Source organism: Acanthopagrus latus, chromosome 23, assembly GCF_904848185.1.
Source record: "Acanthopagrus latus isolate v.2019 chromosome 23, fAcaLat1.1, whole genome shotgun sequence".
NCBI lineage: Eukaryota > Metazoa > Chordata > Actinopteri > Spariformes > Sparidae > Acanthopagrus > Acanthopagrus latus.
In genome coordinates, this window is record NC_051061.1 from 20,986,968 (window position 1) to 21,006,962 (window position 19,995).

A 19,995-nucleotide genomic window follows, 5' to 3' on the forward strand; every position below is an offset into this window, starting at 1 on the left:
TCAACAACTTTTCTTGATTCCAGCTCACAGTGGAAAGGTCATATTCAGGCCTGGACACACAGTCCCAAGGCTCTTTGACAGGCAGGGAGGTTATTACATGATTTCACACATCTAAACAATGAGGCGGGCTTTGGGCTTTGTGTGCAGTAGATGATGTGGTTGAAAGACAGCAGGCCGTCAGGGACTGGTGGTGTGACATAGCTCTCTCTCACAGGGACCTTGAAATGTACTGACATTAGCATGACCTGTTGATAAAAAAATCCTGTCTTTGAATAGTCTGAAGCTTGTATCTATATTCATGAGAAATGACTTTGTTCCACCAGTGCAGGCGTCAAAAGGTTTCTTGTGAAACATCACATCCGGAGTGATAATAGTTCTGAAATGAATGAATGTAAGAATCTGATCTTGTTCCCTCTGCTACCTGCACGAACTAAACCTCTTCAAGTAATTTGACAAAAACTTAACATGCTACAAACTTCAAACAGCAGCTGACCACGGTGGTCATTGTATCTGTATTGTGGCTGCTGGGTCGGGTAGATGCTGGTGGATGAGTCTTTGCTTAGAGTAAAAACAAAAACGAAAAATGAACTGAAACAAAGACTGAATGTAAAAGCTGACAGGAAGACGTGAAGACAGGTTACCATGAGAAACAACATGAGCCACACTGAAACTCTGAAACAAAGATATTAAGTGCCATATTTTTTTAAAAGACACTAGTTATGTTCCGCACAAAGAACAAAAAGTGAACTTGAAGTGATGCACGAGGGACTTCGTGGGGACTTTTCTAATGAAGGATATTCACTCAGAGTACATTGTGTACCGTATGAAGTAATAACATCTCAATGACTTGGTCCCACAACACACCACCACACCACAGTGTCAACTTGAGTCGCTATTTTGATGACTTGCAACTTGATTTGAAAAAAAATAAATGACTTGAGCTTTATGACTTGACTTGAGACAATGACTCAAATGGCTGTCAGTTTTTAACTTTTTAAAAGTAAAAGGGAGGGTTTTTCTCTTGGTTGAGAAGAAATAAAGAAATTATGTTTTTTCTTTTGTCTTTGTACAGATCAGATCTGGGGCGAGACTCGACATAAGACTTGGCTTGCCTTAACCAAGAACTCAACTTGACTTGACTTGACTTCACTTGACCTTCTGTTTGACTCGGACAAAATGACTTGAGTACCACATATAAAATAAACCTTACTGCACTATGTCTCACAACTGATCATCATCAAAAGCAATCAAGCCTTGTATAAATGCAACAAAATGCAACTTATTTACGACAGGCCTATTACCAGATTCACTGAACAGCAACTGATGCCCATGATATTCACAATAAAGTCAATGTCAGGCTCTGTGTGGAACGAATTTTTTAGGGGGATGGTTTTATAATCACTCCCCAATCTGAGCTGTGCTGAGCTTGACGAGTCCTTGCGAGAGGTATTGAGGTCAGAGCCTGGATATCACTTCTATACAATGGCTACTCTGTATTCAAATAATGAATCCGTTCCACTTGACTTGGCTAACTGTGTCACTACAGTTTAATTCTGGCTTCTTTCTCAAAGAGCGATTTCCAGCCAATATGATCATGGCAGGCATCCAGTGCTTATCCTGTTATCTCACGACCTTCTTCCTGCCTGAACCAAGATAGTGTACATATAGAGTTTTGGATGGTTTGTGTCGGCTGGGTTTGTTTTCTTTCTGTTTCTTGCTGGATTCTCAAACAATGAGGACGGGACCTCAGTGCGGCCCAGCTGTCTCAACAACTTCCTGACAACCCTGAACAAAAAGGTCAGAGTGGAGACTGGAGTAGTCTGGTCGAACCGCTCCGTCTAACAGTGATGAATGAGACTTAGTCATGTCAAATTGTTCTATTTTCATAGACAGCTGCTGTCTGAAGGGCATCAATAAACATTTCCAGAGCTGGGACACAGATGATGTAATCATGATGGGTACCACGGTGTGGAATAATGAAGTCTTTCCACATGCAAATTTACTTGACCAGTTAGAGCGACTTTAAATATGGGGATTATTCAGCATTATTCAGCACATCTACTTTCTCTTGCACCAGCAGCACTCATTGTCTACGTGCCTTGGAAAATATGTTATGTATATACTGTAAAGTATATATTTTTCGGGAAACTGCTGGATGGCGCACAATGGATTTTGTTGCCCCACCAGACCAGGTCCGACACATTCAACATTCAACATAGAGTATGTGGCTAGTGGTTAAGCAACATGCTGGCCTTTTGGTTTATGAACCTCAGAAGGGAGTTGCTGGCAGAGCTGTGAGATCCTGTCAGCCAACAGTTCTCGTTTGGTTATGGTACCAGAGAGAGCAAGATGGGCCTGTAAAATAAAGTCAGATGTCACACTTTCCTTTCTCTCTCCTACTTGATCCTTATGTGTCCTTTGTTGGAAACTATGAAGTCAGTAAAACCCCTTGAATAGTTTTACTGTCAAAATTCCATTTCCCTTTTTTTCCCCCTTCTACTTCCTTTCTTTGAAAATGGCCGAAGAGAAGAAAGAGGGTCCACTGCTTTATATTATATAAACACATGCTTTCATAATCTTAGCTACAGTAAAGCTATGTACTGTTTTCTTTTTTTATCCAAGAATTTATAAATGTATGTAACTCTTACTTTAGTTTTTGTTTTTTTAATTTATGGCTTTCACAAAACATTTTTCTAAAACACTTTCCTGTTTCTGAAAGTTAATTAAAGCTTATTATTATGAAATGCATGATCTCATCCAGCACAGAGAGAGTTTTACAAGAGCTCATGACACTGCATAATGTAATTTCTGTGTAGGAGTACGTAAAACATGAGCGCAGACTGATCTGTTCAGCCCGGCAGTTTCTTTCAGTGTTAATGACACATTCTTACTGAGAAATTCGTCCAGGGTTATTTCACATTACTGTAGGTGCATTACATTTGTTCATGACAGCGTTCACAGTTCAAGGTTGACAAAGTTCAGTTAACTGTTTCGTATAGCTTTCAAATATGTGGAAAGTTTCCATGTGAATGATTGTTGAATGTGTGAGAACAATAACTAATTATAACCAAACACATGCTATTGAGTGCAGCGTATAGCACCCTGCTCTTTGCTAAATGCACAATGTGTGCAGAAAGACATTTCCCTTACGTAGCTGTGAAAAATAGCTCTCATTTCTCTAGAGGAACTAAGCTCGTCTAGTTCTCCCTCCCATACACCTTCAGCACAGTCTTGATACAGTGGAGGAAGTGGTGACAAACTTTTCACACCTACTGCAGACTATTTTTTGCACTTGCTTGAATTTTGCTTCTGATAACTTCATAAAACTTATAGCCTTTTCAAGGGTCAGGGGTGATGGTGGCTTGTAATTTACTTTATTAAGTATTTATGTGATACTTCTTTGGCTGTAACACACCAAGTGCCTTACAAATACTGAATAATGTTCTAAATGTGTGCTTATCTGACATTTTCTGACCATATGAATTACATGTATCTGTATATGTGATGTCTTTGGTGTATATATGAATGTTGTGCTTGAAAAATAAGTCTTAAAATAAATTAAAACTTTTTTTTAAAAAATTTCACTCTCACATCCAGCTGTTTGGATGTGTTAGCCATATATTAAAAGGTTTTTGATCCATTTGGGAGTGGTATCAAGAGCTAATCCTATGCTTTCCAGTAATTGTGGCTCTGTTTTTTTGTGCTTCCAAGTAAACAAAAAAAGGAAAGAAAATAAAACTATTTTTAATGCACTCTATTTTGGTGAGAACATGCCTCAAAACTGCTCAGAGTGCCAAACAACATGGATTTTTGCTGCTCATAACGGAGGTTGTGTTATAGTGAAATAGTACTCTCTAGTGGAAACAAATGTGTATTACATAACATCGTCATAAGAATCCTATAATTGAACTTAGAAACGCTGCATGTGGAGTGGATGAAACTATCTCAGTTGCTGCACAGTCTCTACAGTATATGTCCCTTCAGCACCACCTTGCTTTTTTAAATTCTCACAATCTATAGCAGAAGATGCATCGATTGCACAATTTTCACATTTGATTATTAGAAGAGAAAAAGTAGTGGTGGTGGAGATGTGGGCAGGCAGTTTCTCAATGCAGACCGTAACAGAAGTAAGATCATTTTCAGTGTTGAGAATTATTCTTATCAGGCGCAATGTGGGACAACAATTTACTTCCTGTTATTGGGTTGGAAAATATGGCGGATTCACTATCTCAGCAAATTCAGCAAGTTGAGGGAAAACTCTTGAAGATGCTGATTTAAGCATTTAACATTTTACTGGTTTTAATGTGCAGCACCAAAGCCAGAGGGCCGCCCCAGGGCCAATTATCAAACCATGTTTCATGTTAACTCTCCTGGGTTCAAAACTAAATCTTTAACACTATGTTAGTTTTAATCAGATTAGTACAGATTATTATTTGGTATGTGATGAAATTCTCACAGCACATGGTACATGTTGTACCTTGTATACTGAAGGAAACAAACTTAAAACATTCAGAATCCCCTGCAGCTTACTACACCTTATAAGACATTTATTTAAATCAGTGACATGATAATGAATTTAATTGCCTTATTATTAAAACTTGCTTAGTTTTTTCTTCCGTGCAGCACAGGTACAATGAACTCATATTTTAAACAAACAGAAAAACATTATCAAGACCAAATCAAATCAAAAAATTGCACGTATAGTTAAAGTTAACTCTGGCAAAAAATATCTATTAACTACAGTTCGCCAGCACCACCATGAAGACAGCTGCGTCACAGACACAGGTGTGTGAGATGCAGGTTGATTGGCAGTGGACCAAACCACTGTGAGGCATTTGAAGGGGGGGGGGGGACATCTTTAGAAACTTAACAACGCTTCGTTCTGCATCTTTAATTAGCGTTAGTGTTTTCATTGCATACTATTACATACTGTATCTAAATAGACAGAGACTTCATTAATGTATCTGCTTACACCTGTGTGTCGCTCCCGTCAGGTGTTGACTTGTTCGCTTCAGGATCTTTTTAGCCATGGTAACAAGGGCTGTCGTGTCGCAGCGCCATCTTGTTGACTCCGCCTGTTACTGCAGCAATAAATCTCCACGGGAAACTTGTTCTGATGGACCGAGCAATGTTTGTGTTATATTCTTAATGATATGACATGTAACGCAGAAAATAACATTAGCTCCTAGCAGCAGGACGTGTAGGACTGACACTCCAACGGCAAAATAAGAGAAATATGGAGATGGAAAAAGGGATACAGGATAAAGGTTTGTGATTGTTGAATCTGATTAAAGTCGTGTTTTGAATGACTAACGCTAAACAGAATACAGCCACGTTTATAGTTTATTTTACTGTAACTTAACCTAGCTAGCTAGCTTCAGTAGCAATCATCATATAACTTCCTCCATAGTAAGGCTAGCTGACACGTTAGCGGCCTTCCAATGTTTATGATTTTACTAACTTTACTAGCCAACTAGCTGCTACTGTTTCCTCGCAACATTAAAGTTGTCTTTATATATCAATACAGTCTTTATTTAAATATCTGAAGTGCACCAAATGGTGTCAGGTTAACCATTTGCTTCCTTGCTATGTTAAAATTACAATACAAACAGTAAGAAGGAGCATGGTGAATGGCAACCCTGCTGAAAAAAACAGCATAGACCAGCACCAAAACACAACAAACACTGGTCTTGCTAGTGACCAGCGTATGTTGTGTTTTGGTGCTGGGAACCAAAATATCCCATTGTAGATCTAAATTTGGATAATCAGCGTTCTCCTTAAAAGGCTGTGAACATTTTAACACATTACCAACTAAAAACAAACACATTTCAGATATAAAATCTTTTACAACAAAAGTTAAGTGCTGGCTAAATGAAAACCAGAGCAGTGTCCATGTTTAGCTGACTGTACTTTGATTTAGGTTATAGGTTTGTTGATGTCTTGCTATTTTATAATACTGAGCACTGAAAGCTGTATGTTTTGTGTCTCATGTTTTACACATTAAAGCCCAACAAGGAATAATAATCTAATGTGTGATCTTTTCAGACGTGTCCTTGAAATATTTTGGAGCAACCTATGCTGCACCAGGACCATCTACCTCTTCAGCTGACTTGACCACAGCTAATTGAAATAAAGTAAGAGATTTGTAGTTAATGTGGGTGTTCATTTAGTGTGTGATTTGGGGGTTGTGCTGGGAATGGGACTAATCCCTAAACAAAATCTTGTTTAAAAATATCCAAGGGCCAGCCCGAAATGTGGAGCAGATTGTGGAGTGTTGGAGTTCGCTGTGCTCAAAACTCACAGAGAGCAGTTTGTACTGGTGAGTACCCCAATTAGTCACTCTTCAACAACCACTGCCTTGAAGTGCGAGATAACATGGTGTGTAATGACTGTGCAAGCTCTGTTTTTGCTTTAATGTATGTTTGTGAGCTGCAGCTGTTGAGGAGCTTACATTGTTTAGGCCCATATAGCTGCTGTCTGCATTGATGGTGCTTTATTCTGCAATTAATTCTGTTAGGTTATGCGGCTTAATTGGCTAAAGGTTGTTTGACCCACAATCCACTGCATAGGCCATTTTCTTTTTTGTTGGTTACTTCTGATTAATTGTCTAAGTTTTGTTCTCTTTACTGGCTGACTCAGGTTCTGATGATTGATAATCAGTTGGATACACAGGCTCTGGCACAGACGAGAGCCCAGAACTTGGCTTGCCTCTTTAGAATAATGTGATGTTTACTCAGAATATATATTAATTTACCCACTTTTAACCTTTGAGTGTACTTTTTACTTTATTTCTTCTTTACTACTTCATTAAGAGTCCTCAGCAACCTCCCAATGTCTGAAGAAAAGGGCCTCGGCCTTTTTGACATGAACTCCTAATTCAACATTAAAGAGTGTCATTTTTGGGCTAATGGAGAGCTGTGCAGACTGGCAGATGCCCTTTTAATTCCCCACAGAGAAATTGAACTGGACTCCTCTAATTTGCTCCAAGGCCCACTGCCACCCTCTCAGAAATGGATGTGGATGAATTTTGAATCATATTTCTCTGCAATCTGGTTTGAATAATAAGATCAGTTAGGCCATGATGCAGATATTGTCCTGCTCTGTGCTGTCGTTATCGGGGCAGCCAAGGAGAGGTTTTCTTTTGTCACTCACAAAAACAGTCAGGTCTGCTGCCTCATTTGCAGATGGAGTGTATACTGCCGAATAAACTACTGGAATGTAAGACTCTGGATACATATTCACACCTACAGACCTCCCCCGGTCTGTGAATATGAATACAGAGTGAAAGCACCACGGGTGCAAAATCTACCTGGCTGTGGTGAACTCCATCCACAAGGATTATTGCATATCATGGAGAGAGACTGCACTGGGCCACTGAGGTTACACTCCTCCAGGAGAAAACTGTGGAAAGTTCATCCCTGGTAAAGCTTTTATCCATATGGACTACTTCTCTTAGCCTCAGGCTCTAGCCAAACACCCCCTATACTTGGACAGGAATGAAGACACGTAGAAACCAAGACAGCTAGCAGCACCACAGTAAGATTCTCCTAAGGATTGTCTGCTATAACTGCTGATATTTTAGACATTTATCTCTCTACCGTGACCTTCATAGTATATGTTAATGTTGTAACAAGAGCAGACATATAGGTAGAACTAAGTGTCAGTCCTGTTTAGTTTGTTGGTGAATCACAAAATTAGATTTTTGCAATTTAATCATTTTGTTTTTCTCTTTTATCCCAGCATGAAACACAACATTTTTAATCAGCATTCTTGACCAGAACTTTCCCAAACAAATTCTCTACCTCTCCTAACCGACTCTGTTGATCTATGCTGCTCATAAAACATCTATGAATGTCAGTCAGCCTCAATGCCCTTTGCAGATTTTATTCCAGAGTACACCAGTTTGGACTATTGCATTATGCTTGAATAGATCAGTAATCATGTTAATGGCCACAGTCTCAGACATTATAACACCCCCATTAAAGCTGTCACATCCTACTGCTGCACCCAAAGTTACGGGTAATGTAGTTTATTGCATTGCATTATTTTTGTAAAATATTTCATAAAAATACTGTTTACTAAAATCTTGGAGACTATTAGCCTGATTAACTTAGAGAAATCTATGCTTTATAAAGTCCATTTGACACACAGTGGTTGAGGGATGGTAGTTTAATCGTTAATAATGAGGATATTTATGTTCTTACTAAGCCAACAAAATGCTGTAAACACAGTGTGTAAGTGGAGTAGTGGTTCTTAGTAGAGAACGGAGCATTTCAAGAAATTACTGTTAAAAGTCGCAAGATTAACTGTGAAGTTGAGGTAGGTTACCCCGAAATAGTTACATTAATATGATTATCATTTAATTATGCTCATATTATTGGGGATATTTGTTAATAAGCACTGTATCTGAAGCCAGACTGAACTACTAACAGCTCAGTGGTTCCATACTAGCACTAATGTCTGTGGCTAATGTGGATATAAGCATTCAGTACTGTCAGCAGCAAGCCCAGGATAGCCCATTTGTCTTAAAGTGAGCCCCTCCAGACCCATTCAACATCACTAAGTTAATAATCATAGACTGATGTACTTCATATTGTATGAAACATATTTGAACTTGATTATGCGATCATTTGATTGCAAGCGTTTACAGTGTGAATGTAAATGTGTTTTCGCCTTTTGAAGAGCATGAATAAACAAAATGCTGCAGGGCTGCTCAAGGGATAAATGATCAAATCCTCATACATAATAACATTAGGATAATTGCATTGCACTATCCTCAGTAGTGTTCATAAGTTCATACCATTAGTTGTGTCCATGCATGCATGTGGAAAGGGAATATCACAGCATTGCACCCAGAGGTCTTTAAGGAGTCCTGAGTGCGAAGGTGTTTAGATCCACTGGAGTGCAGAGGCTAACATTTTCTGCTTACACTATAAAAATGGAAGTACTTTGAAAATACAGTTGAGGGGGAAAGCCAAAGTCAGAGTCTGTGAGAGGGTGGAATTGTGCCGAACTTAAAGCCAAAGACATATGACCCAGTTTATGAAGTTGTGTATACATCTTTATCTTTTTCTTGTTTTGTTGGTGGCTTATTATCAAAACGTATAGGAGTGACAACTAGTGTGAGTCGGTATATGCTGCTGTTGGTATATTAATTGCACTCCCAAAACCCAGACCTCAGTTCGGTGTCTGTATGTGCACTCTGTTCTTGTAAGTATTTAAAAATTCCTTTGAACTAACATCTTAGATGTGAAGATTTGTTGATATTTGAAGACTTGACACATTTGTCTGTACTCATCCAACTGCTATTCAAGCCCCTGCATAAATAAGCATTTGTCTGTGTGGGATTACTAGAGAATAATTAATTTGGACATCAACACTTGTCAGAGGAATTGCTTTGGGAGATGCCTCAAGAACAAATAGTTCCCTGCAGGGGTAGGTTTGTTGTGATAACAACTAATCTTTGCCAGTTCCAAAGGCTTTAAACTCCTCAAGTCAAAGATCCAGTTCAGCGTCAGAGTGAGGAAAAAGTAATAGAACTTTAGAGTTTTATCAGTCCTGCTCAAAATCAGGCTGCACATTCCAGTTTAGCTTCAATCAGGGCTGAGTTTGCAGAGAGCTCCTGCTGTAAATGACAAACTGTAGATAAAGTTGGTCAAGTAGCCTCATAGTTGTGCATGGCGTGAAGCTTGTTGTGCTTGTGCTCGACCAGCAGGATGCACTGCAGCCCCATCACGCACCAGTTTTAATGTCAGGACAACTATCAAGCTGAAAAGCACCATTTCAGCGAGTTTGAGATGAATATTTATGTATGTGGGAAAATGAATACCATTTTTCACATAAATGAATATCTGCGCTCAAATTAGAGGTTGGAGAAATGGCTGAGATTATCTTGTTGCTTAATGCTTAATTGAAGCCAGCTTCTAATTAGCTTGGCTATTATCATCCAACTTAGGAACAATTCCAGATTTCTAAAACTTTTCAACACGGTGAGAATAGAATTTGGCCCCTAGAAATAAATTTAAAGCTACTGCATTATGAAGAATTCTAATCTGTGTCCTCTTGTCACAGCTTCACCCACTGTGACCTCTTTTTAATTCTCCCCCTGCTCAACATTAATTTAGCTAAGAGCAAATTCTCTGAATTAATGTCCCTTCATTCCTTTTTCTTACCGTGTCACCCTCATTACATGCTATGTAAGTGCCGGGTGTTTTACCTCTCACAAGGAAAATTAAAGTTCACCATGCTATATCTTCAGCAAATTGTCTCTGCTTTCCTTCTGAATGCTGTACTGGCAGGGACAAATGACAGTGTTTCCTGTACAGAAAGGACTTGTGTATTGAGCATCGGTATCCTGAATGGATCCCTGTGGTTTTCATAAGAGTATAATTCCCCTGCCTGCGTCTGCACTGTAGGCTGGTGGCAGCTCTGATTGTGGCCATACTGCACGGCTGCCAGTGTGAATGAATTGTTCCAAAGTGATGTCCTGCACAAAGAGCTTACCTGGGAACAAAGCGCGACAGATTTCGATGCACTGCAACTGCGCCAGGAATTCTGCCTCTGGACCACAAACGCTGGCACACCTGCAAGGTATTTTTTTGGCATGCCTGTCATGCACATGCAGCACGAGTGGTGCTGGTGGTGATTGATAATTTCTGACCTGTGAGCGATCAACACTCGCCCTCCAACCCTCTAAATACAGTATATTCTACAGCCAGCCTACAGCCAGCAGCTCCCATTCTGTTGCCTCCTTCTGCTCCACTCTCTCTTTTTCCACCTCCCTTTGAATTATTGAGCTCTTTCTTTCAAGGGGACCAGTTCCTCTCATCAGATGTGTAGGCCATCAAGCTTGCTTCACCGCTCCTTCACCCGTAGCTGCAGCCGCCCCCATGTTGCCTCATGACATTGAGGAAATCACTTACATGTCCCCCACTTACTTCTCACTCCACCACTTGCTCCCTCTCAATCTTTTTTCAAGCTCACACCCTCCTAACCCCTTCTTTAAATATCTCCCTCTTCGCCTCCACAATTTCTATACCTCTTTTCCTGCAATGTTCCTCCATCTCTTTCCCTCAGCTAACCCATTCCCCCCTTCTCCCTCCTTCCCTTGCTCTGTTTTTCTGTAATGTCACGGCCCACTGCTGGGTGTCACTGAGTTGATGGAGGGAAAAAATGGAGGACTGAGGGAAGGGAGGGGCTTGACATGAGTGTGTGTGTATGTGTGTGTGTGGACATGTTGGAATGAGAGACGGGGAGAGAGACAGACGGAAGCAGAGCGACAGACATTATGCCTGCGGGTGTGTCTTGTGTAAAATGCTCCATCCTGGTGAAAACACACTTGCCAGTTAATGTGTCACCACTTGCAATAAATCCATACAGCCTGGTGCTTGTGTTCCATTAAAGTCTCCCAAAGGACGTCTTTCTGTACATAGGCATAGGCTGTAGTCAGTTTCCAGCCTCTGATGCAATCTTATGCCACCTGAAGCCAAACTCGTTGTCTGGCACAAACATATACACACGGAAAAACCGTAGCAGTCTGATTAAACTGTTTGTAATACTGCTACTCATGTTTACCTTGCAAACGCCTGCCAAATCACCTCCTCTATCTGGCTGTGGATGAAGAGCAGAGCGGTCTTTGAACAAAGAAGGAGAGCAACGACACCTTTATTCTCTGCTCTCTGTTGTTGTAGCTTCATTTTGCGCCACAGAAAGCACTGAAGCGAAGCTTAAGGATCCCTTTTAAAAACTATGGCAGCAGCGCATGCGATCTAAAACCTAATCAGGGAGACACTTCAGCTTGGTGCAATTGCAACATTATGAGAGTCGATAAGACCATACTGTTTAATACAATGATTTTCACGTGTCATCTCTCTTTATCGCTCAGGTCAGTCAATAGAATTGATTCAATCAGCAGCTCAGTACAAAACGAACTGGGGAAAAAAAAAGAACTCGCCCATTCAGAGGCGAACGCAACAGCGAATATCTCAGCCCGACAATACACTAACACACATGCATGCTCACACAATTACCAAACAGGGATTTGGGGATTGGGAGTTTGGAGGTGTTTATCTGCGTAGGATTTGGACTGTGAATTTGGGTGCAAATTCTGTTTGAGGAAAAGACAGATGTGTGCTCAGCCACCAAGACAGTAAATTCAGGGGGAAGTGCTTTTGGAAAGCCCCCCACAGCTATTCAAACAGATTAACGGCAACAAACATCCAAACAAAGCACAATAAAACACTGACAGTGGAGGGGCGCCAACTGACCGATGGCAACAATTGATTTATGTTTTATGCGATATATGCAGTGTATGGGAGGTTAAAAGGTTTATAAGAAAAATAGAAGACAAGTACTGACTGTGTGTGTGTGTGTGTGTGTGTGTGTGTGTATTGCTCTGTGTAGGATTAGGGTTGAGAGAGGTCTCTGGCATGAGTAGGTGGTAAAAATGCCCAAACTCCTGTGATACGTGATGATCTGAGGAGGAAGTAGGAAGTGGCTGATCCGGTCCATGTTATTAGTCGAGCTCTGTTAGACCATGTAATAGCCTCACAGCGCAACAGGGAGTCGCTGTTCCAAGAACCGACTCTACCCAGTATGACATCCTGATATGGAAGATATTTGTAACGGTGCTACAGCAAACCTTGCTGGATGGCTGTGTACAGGTGTGTGTGTGTGTCCGTGTGTGTGTGTCCGTGTGTGTGCGTCCGTGTGTGTGTGTGTGTGTGTGTTCGTCTAGCTCCTCAGAGTGTTTGCATAAGTGCTGATTCTGCTCTTCCAAACCCTTCAGCTCTGCATTTTTTCACAGACTTTCCCCCCTCTGCTGTGCCCTCATCTCCTCTCCTCTCTTCATTGCCACACAGCTTGCCTCCTCGCCCTTTGCCTCAATTCGTCACACATACCTTTTCATTACCCCCTTCCGCCCCTTCCAATCCTGCCAAAAAAACGAGGAAAAAAAGCCCTCCTTTCCACCTCCTCCCTCACAGAGAGTTGCAAACAACATGAGGTAGCGGGAATCAAGCAATATCTTAGAAAACTGAGAGCTTGACATTTATGAGACAGCTATGAACCTCTGTGATGTGGAGGGAACGATGTGAATGGAGTGGAGTGTGAGAGTGGATGCAGATGATAAGAGACATAGGGACATCATCTGAGAGCCAAGTGGAAGGCGTTTACACAGCATGAGAGAAAAAAGGCACCATAAGAGGGAATATAGATTCCCTTTACAAAGGAAACGGGTGATCAAATGTAACCTGAGGAGAAAATGCTTCTGTATTATGTGAGAACAGTAAAACATACAGAAAGATTGTGTTTATAAGTCACTCCCAGTCTGACCTGGAGCTCAGGAGAATGTTGATCTTATTTCTCTGAGGGCACCTCACCTGTTTCTTGCACTTCAGATAACAACAGAAGTAGCAGAGAAGCATTATCACTGTCGAAGACTGCACTAGGAAATATCTACCTGCCGATCTTAAACAGAAGCTGTGTGCAGTTTAATTATAGACACTTAGAACTTGCGACTACGCTGGCCTTTCAACTTTTTCAATTGCTGCACCAGTGAGAACATTTTGGAATGGGTACGTAGACAAAGGAGCTTAGATACTCATCAGAGCATAAACACACACACACACGCATACGAACACAGTCCACACTCCACAGTGTGTGCATGCTCATGCAACCATACAGCATATTTAGCTAAGTAATAAAGCAGCATTGTTTAAAGAGAGAAAATACAGCAAATGAATCAATATACAGCCCCCATGCCAGGGCATTTTATGTGGCATCTGTTTTCCATTCCTTTGCTCGGCACAAAGAGCTGGCCGGGTGCCGCGGCTCTGTGGCCAATCTCTCTCAGCCAGGGTTGAGGTATGCAATCTGCATCGGGCTTCATCTCATTTGAGCTCACAGCAGCCTGGCTGAACATGCCTTTGTCTTTTCCCAGGAGTTTGGATGCATATCTATCAGAGCGGGTGCAGAACAAAGAGGAAAAGAAACTGTTTGCAACTGCTTTACAGGAGAACTGTAATGTACTTTATAGTGAGCATGGTGCATTATGGTATCATTTCTCCTGTCCTCTTTTGCCAACATTACACTTTCTCTGTTGTTCTGATCCATGGCCCTTTTTCTTCTCTACGGTTTATTTGCTTGCCTGCTTCTCTCCCCTTTTTTCACGAGATTATTTGTCTCCCGTCTCTTTTGTCTCTCTCTCTCTTTTCCTCATTCCTAGCTATTGTCGTACCACTGGGATCTCATTAAGCCACTAACTTCAAATAAATAAAACATACTGCAGAGACAAAATGAGGGATCTATATATTATAAAAAAACTGGGTTGTAATGAGTTTTCCTTTTCCCCTGTTCTGACACCTTTCTCCCCTCTCTTCCCTCTCTTCCCCATCTTTGTCTCGCTGGCTGCCTCTGTCAATTCAATTAATTTCAAACAGGCTTTATTGGCATGACTGAGGCATTTTGATGGTGCCAAAGCTCTACGAAGAGAAGGAAAAAAAACATGCTGTATTATATCTGCCTCTCCGTGTCTTCCTCGCTTCGCAGCCTTAGCGCATCCCTACTCTCTCCTTGCCAGCGTGCAACCAATGTAGCCAGCGCAAAACACAAACTATCTCCTACTTCCTCACCCGTCTGCCCCACATTACTTCCTCTGTTTGGGTTTCTTTTCCTCTGTTGTCCACCTGTTAATGCCTGTAACTCAAATATTCTGTTTGTCTTTCCTATTAGAGATGAAAAGATGTCAGTATGGGTATATTGCAGGCTATGGTAGATATCTCTGCTTGTTCCTTCTCTTTGGCCTCTTTCTAACCTTGTTTCCCCCATTAGCCTCCCTCCTGCTCTCTCTGTTTTTCTTGTGTGTGTACACAATAGTGGGTATTTTACCATCCTCTGCAGGCTTCAGTCCCAGCTTATCATTTGTGGTTGAATTCTTTGTCCTCGGGCGATGAGAGAGCTGAAGTCGATCCAGGAGTTCCTTTCAAACACATGTAGAAGCTAGAATAGGCATGCTTGAACTGCTCCTGCAAGGGTCGGCTTTGTTACACACAGATGAACTGGGAATGGACTGGGCCAGGGCAGAGGTGTGGGTCACGGAGACACGATGAGCACCCTGGGAAAATATCTTATTATTTAAATCGATCAACCTCAGACTGTGAGTACCACCAAAGATCTCTGCCAGTGGAGTGACTAGTGCCTGGTGCTCCAAGGACTTCCACGGAGATCAAGAAGCTGCCGATGTCGATTGAGGAAAGGGAGAGGGAGAGTGAGAGAGGAAACAGAGCGATGGGGGAAAGCCAAAGAGAATAAATAGAAGGATAAAAGAAATCTTGATTTTGTCTGAGAGAGTATTGATTTTTTCCTCTGGGTTGGCCATGTGCGCACAGCCTGTTATTAGTTTAGAAACAAAAAAAGTGGAATGTGGAGGGAGTTGGCGGCTGTGTGTGTGTATGTGTGTGCTGCTTTACTGCAGTGTTTGCATGTGTTTTGTTCTGCGTGAGAGTTTATGTTGCCTGAGTGGCATCACGTGTGTATGAGGCGTGTGGGTTCGTGAATCGAGTATGTGTACAGAGGCTGTTGGACTTGTGTTTGGGCCGGCGTGGTTTGGAGGCCCTGGCTGGTTGGAGATGTTGGGATTAGGGGGAGATTAGAGCGGTGATTACACAATGTCTTCGCTCTAATGATCCCAACTGTTTGTTCATCTTATCAGCTGCACTGCACTGGATTCCACGACTGACGCTGATATGAGATAACACACACATTACTCCCATGCACCCCACCACACCAGTCCCTCAACTCAAACCACCCCACCACACCAGTCAGAGAGAGGAGTGACCTGGGCAGAGTGGGCAAACAAACCCTGAGGGAAAGAGTGAAAGAGAGAGAAATGGACATGTACTGTAGGAAATTCATAGACCGAGAGGGTGACTCACAGGGCTGACCTCTCGAGTCCACAGAAGCATTAGCCAGAGTGCTCATTGTTCACTGAGACAATACACTGACCCCCCGGAGAGCCCTCGGTCTGCAGTGCAATGTACCCGCAGAGCCGCAGCATATTACAGAGGGAGCAGTGGGTGGAAGCAGCGATAAGGTGTCCAATGTACTCTCCTACACTATGTGGTGTGAGTGTACATTTTCTGGTTGTTGGGGAGAAGTATGAGGTTATCAGTGTGTTTGTTTGTGTGTGTGTATGTGTGTGTATATATTTCTGTAAAAGGACAAGGATGTAGTTGGTTTCAGTCGGTGCAGTGGCCTATGAAATAAAGGAGAGCGTCTGATGGCGGGTGTGTTTTTTATAAAGTGAGGATGCGCAGATTTGTATGCTTAAGTGTGTTTGTCTAAGTATGACTGTGTGTGACAGAATACAGTATATGTGTGTATCAGCATGTGTGTGTGCACTTCTCTCCATGCCTGCATGCCACTCTGATCTCCCCATTACAAGGTCGATTAAGCCACTAATCCCCAAAATACACGCGTCCAACAGCACGACACTGGGAAAAAAAAAAAAATCTCTCTCAAGGAAAAAAATGGCTGAATCTTCCCTTCCCTGTTGCTTGGAGCTTAAGCCACACACCAGTGCAGCGTGCTACAGAGCATGAGCACGGAAATGTGTTTTACCTCCATAACCACACAGGCAGGGGATTAACAGGCACCCTAAACCCTGGAAAAGCAGCTATTTTTACACTTTTATGGCCTCTGACGAAAAAAATTAATACACAGCCACAGTGACACAGCAGAACCTGGAATGCTATACATTAAGCATGACTCAAGTTTAATGAAATTCACTGTTTAAAGATACTTCATATGAGATTCTTTTTAAAATGTTGACAAGAAAAAAAATGTTCTTACTGTCGGCAGTGTCACATTTGGTCACCATGTTGTTTGGCAATCCCTTCATAAAAGTTTCAGCATTTAGATAAGAGTTTAGAAAACAGTGGTGTTTGCCGTGGATGTAATAACATGCAGCTGGAGGGCTAAACACATACTCAGAGAGCTAAAGTGAGGTCGACTAATTGCTCTTTTCCTTACTAATGCTGACTTTGGTAAAATAAACAAGTGGAAGGTAAACAAAGTATCTTTCTCTCTTGTCATCTGCAAGAAGCAACACACATGTCTAGAATCTATTGTAGAAACTCTGCAGAAACGTTGTAATTGTAGTATTTAGTATTAAGGGGGTCTCAAGGCAAAGTGTGTGAACTTTTTGCCTTCTTTGAAGCCAATTAAATTACTGGAGTCGTAGGTTAGTTGTAGCAGCAATAAGATTCAGAAATGATGACCACAGGTCCACGGAACATGGATAAAAATCTCCTTACATCTCTTTTTCCCCAGTGCATGTTCCGGATGTGTTTCATATCATCTTGTGCTCACAATAGCCGAGTGAAAACCAATAATTACAGAGGCTCTTTACCTATGTATCCCTGTTGTCCTGCCCTGCTAACTGCATTAGATGTGGATGAATCAGCATAAACTTTAATTAGACCGCTAGGTTTTGAAGCTGAGGCTACATCAGGGAGTTGGACCAGAGCAGAGGACCAGGGGCCCTCAGAGCAGTTCTGATTGCACCATCTACTCCTTAATTTGGCCTGATTCACCTGGAGCTATGATTTTGCCCTGAAGTCCAGGGTGGCTGAACACTTACACTGCTCCAGTTGCTTTTTATATGAGACCATGTTGCTGCACATGGTGAAGTATAGAAAAAAATAATCTGCACATTCTGTACCTGATTAATGTTTTATTTATTGCTGTGGATGTTGCTCAGGAAGAGCCAGTGTGCTAAATATTGGTATTCTGTTTTCGTCACGAAAGCCAGCGCGCTAACCTGAATGACCTCAAATGTTTAACAAACACTTACTGGTCTTGCTTAGTGAGGAGCTACTGTAAATACAAATATAAATACAGGATGAATCATTTTATTGCAACCAATCATTTGGAATCTATGATGGTATATTGCATGCGATGTTGTATGTCAGTCTTCTAGACAGTCTCACAATGTGGCTTGCAGCAATTGAGTTGTTCTTGCACAAATTTAGATTTTAGAGAACAAAGGACAAAAGATTTTGAGAGACATTGCATCCTATTCAGTATGGCAGTATGCTTAAAACTGTCAGCTTAAACAGACTGGTTGAACAAAATGTAGGGAATCCTTACACTGAATGTCAGAAAAGACTTTTTTACTCAAACTAGTTTATTGAAAGTTTGTGTCTCTGGTGATCAGAAACTAACCTGTGATATTATAACAAGTTTAGTGTGTATCCACAGTCTGATGTATCTTGCCTCCATGCTGTGGCACTCTAATTAAATGTTTTTATTTTTTTTATTTTTGTATTATTTAAAGAACTATGGTATTTTACTGAAAGACATGTTAGTACATTTTGATCAGATTTTTTTTCCGGAGCAGTTTACTTGAAATAAGCTTGATCTCTGCAGCTTTGTGCCGGGCAGATGCACCTTACATACAGTTCACAAGTCCCTGTATGCAAAAGTAGCACACGGTTTATTGCCTGTTTTCCTGTTGTATGCTGTATTAGTCTTATCCCTTTTAGCTTCGCTTGTGCGGTATAGATCTGTTCGGTTCTCCAAGGAATCCAGTTAACATGGCTGACCTCTATCTTTGCAGGTTGTGTGCACTTAGAGATCTCTGTCTGGGAGTCTGTCACTGGCTGACGTTTATTGCGCCACCAGGTTCTGCCCAGGAGAGAGTCTGTCATGACGCTAGACTAATTGAATTGTAATGAATCCGAATTCTTGTTTCTGGCCTCTCATTTGTGCATGTCTGTATCTATTGGGTCTGCTGGAAACAGTGTCTTACACTTGTAATATATATTGAAGTGATATAAGATGTAACAACATTAGATTAGATTAGATTATCAGGGGAAAAACACTGATTTGCAAGTTGTGTGATGAATTAAAGCTAAGGATATGGATTGTAACAAAACTAATTAGCATCAAGCTTACTGAGGTAATTAGTATAAAGCAATGCAAGTGCAGACAGTTCATTTGTCCTGCTTACTTATGGCCTATGAATGCGTAATTAGCCATGTTAAGGGCACAGGTGATGTATTGTAGCTGCACAGGCCAATCATCAATAATGGATATGTGTCACCTCTTCGAAAAATTCTCATGAACTGCAAAGTTAAGAAATCCACCGGAGATTTACACACATTAAAATGAAATTACATGTGAATAATTCAACTCATCTCACAAAAATAGACATCAGTATCATTCTTTCTTGTTGCATTCCCCCTTACGTAATGATTAAAATCTGGTGACTTTGTGCCATTTTAAATGAAAGGCCTCCCCGACTGGGCTAACAGTATTAATTATGTTAATAATTATGTGTAAAGTGCTAGATGTATCCCCATCAGAGCTCGATTTAAGCTAAATACCTGGTTTATCCTTGACTATCTTCTAATGAGAAAATAATTACCCAAGCACAGGGACCCTACCTTATAATCTACCACTAGTTGTGACATCTAAAACAAACATCCTGATGCCAAGGTTTCTACATCATCAAATCCAAAAAGAAACAACAAAACACATCCAATAACACTCTTGAAAAATTAAGATGCATTGTGATAATGCCCACTGTGATGGATGAGTACATTGTTTCTATTCAGATAGAATGTATTCAAACATTTTACTGTGTTTCTTTTCTTCTGTGTGCTCTCTCCAGAGCCCGTTTGTCGCCTGTGGCTGTATGAGAGTGCGTATGATTTTGTGTTTGTCGAAAGTATTATTTTTTTGTAGTGTAATTATATAGTGCACTTTGCAGAATGGTGCTGCTGCTCCAGGTGACCAATCAATGAGTAATGAGGGACCCAGAGACCTGTAAGAGATTGACTGCAGCCCTCGACCCCTTCGTCTCATTCAGGTCTTAATCACAGTGGTCCCGCAGGATCCCTTGATGCATGCCTGGAAATGTTCGGGCCTTTTCGACTCAACAGGGGTGTGCACTTCCCAGACCTCATCCTTCTTTCCTCTCCTTGCTGTCCCCCC

The 19,995-nt window shown here is 41.3% G+C and overlaps 1 protein-coding gene and 1 pseudogene across 6 annotated transcripts in view; both read left to right on the plus strand.

The window, feature by feature from the left end:
• The first annotated feature begins 5,041 nt into the window (after positions 1-5,041).
• Positions 5,042-19,995, plus strand: part of adgrl1a (adhesion G protein-coupled receptor L1a) — a 153,768-nt gene continuing 138,814 nt past the window's right edge. For all 6 annotated transcript variants that reach the window (XM_037088526.1, XM_037088524.1, XM_037088528.1 and 3 more), the window contains exons 1-3: positions 5,042-5,267; positions 6,046-6,134; positions 6,241-6,319. The gene's annotated coding sequence lies outside the window, so the exon portion shown is untranslated. The remainder of the gene's footprint in view (positions 5,268-6,045; positions 6,135-6,240; positions 6,320-19,995) is intronic.
• LOC119013816 lies at positions 5,237-8,542 on the plus strand (annotated as a pseudogene).